The sequence below is a fragment of the Echinops telfairi genome, unplaced genomic scaffold, assembly GCF_000313985.2.
Source record: "Echinops telfairi isolate 266 unplaced genomic scaffold, ASM31398v2 ScPeMD7_11;HRSCAF=52, whole genome shotgun sequence".
Lineage (NCBI taxonomy): Eukaryota > Metazoa > Chordata > Mammalia > Afrosoricida > Tenrecidae > Echinops > Echinops telfairi.
In genome coordinates, this window is record NW_022103908.1 from 4148079 (window position 1) to 4149938 (window position 1860).

Below are 1860 nucleotides of genomic sequence, written 5' to 3' on the forward strand. Positions count from 1 at the left end.
GATTTCTCAAAAAAATAAATATACAACTACTGTAAGAACTGGCAGCTCCACAGTTATATGCACATACAAGACACTTTAAAACGGTGATATAAACAGATACAGGTACTCCATTGTTCATCACAGTACTATTGACATAGCTAAAAGCTGGAGATACCTGAGTGTACAGCAATAGATAAATGGATTAAAGAGGGTGGTACATACATACAATAGAATACTACTCACCTGTGACATCCTGCTACATACTACAGCACGAATGAACCATAAAACCATGATCTTGAGTATCGTAAATCAGTCACACAGGGACAAATATTTTATGTATTCATGTATATGAAATACATAGACTAGGAAAATATATATACAGCAAAGTTTAATAGTGACTACCAAAGGCAGAACAGGGAAAGTATTGTTTAGGAAACATTTTTGAGTTGTTTTTTATGGTGGTAGAAATTTTGGCAATGGATATTGGTAATAGCACACATCACTGAATTGTACACATAAAAAGCATAGTATTGGAAATATGTTATTTATAGTTTTAGAGCAATGGAAGACAAAACAAAAAAGGCTAATGAATGTGTGCTAACTAATTTCACTAATCTGAAAGAAACTTAAAGAAGATGAATGCTGACCTTTACCGTGGCAACCCCCAGAGGTCGTAGGTCCTTCAAAGGCAGCTATGTGGGAAGATAATAAAACCAAGGAGAGAGGTTCGAAAACTCAGTGGGACCACTAACCCCTTTGTCTAGCACACCTAGCCAGCACTGACTAATGCTGCCAGCCTGAACTGAAAATTCGGAGAGTTGCTTTCTAGAGAAGTTAATCTAGGGAGAGGTTCCACGCTAAAGACAGCTGTCTGTGCTAAAGAGAGAAAATGCTAAATTAAAAATAGAGGGACTGTATAAAACTAAACAGTGAGAGCATGAGTCCCCTGATAACTTCCAAGTCTGGACATTTGAAGATTCTGTAGATAATATTTCACCATGGGAAAAGCATCTCAGAAGCAAATGTTGACAGTTCCTCAAAGAAATGACTGGGTCTTCCCTTGATGGTCCTACTTGCCTACCAATAATGCACCCAGGCCCACAATTTCCAATAAACAGGTCAGTGCCTCATTTTACAATATGCATGGACATTCTACCACTACCAGATATTTAAGAAACTGTGCAAGTTGAAAGACTTTTGTCAAAATAGGCAAAAAAGAATCAAAAGGCACAAAGATGCTGCAGTGAGCACAAAGGTTTCCCTCTCTTCTCTCTGTCTTTCTCTTTCTATCTCCCTAAAATTTAATTAACATCTTTAGATCAATAAGAGATGTTTCATTTATTAAATGAGAACAGGGTGCTATAAATTGAATTTTAAATATTCAAGAAATTTTGAAATATATGAATAGTTAATAAGTGGTAGAATATATTTAGGGTTTTAACATAAACTTTGTAAAATATACTAAAAATAATCTTCCAAAAACTAAACCAGAAGACAAAGAGACAAAAAAAGTAGGAAAAAATGTTTAAATAGCTATTCCATCCAGGATACCCAAAATTCAACTAATTACTTTTCCAGAAAGAGAAAACAGAGGTAGCATACACTGGTGGAAGACTAATGGAAATGAATTTCAAGCTTGAAATAAATTTATGTCTCTAAATGCATATATTTAAAAAGATCCAAAATCAATAAATTATCCAGACAACTTGAACAAATGGAAAAAGAACAAATGGAGAACAAAACTACCAGAAGAAAGGAAATAATGAAAATAGAGAAGAAACAAAAGAGAAAAATAATAGAATCCACAAGACTAGAAATTGGTTCTTTGATAAAATCAATACAGTTGACAAACCACTGGCCAAATTGACAAGGAGAAAAAAA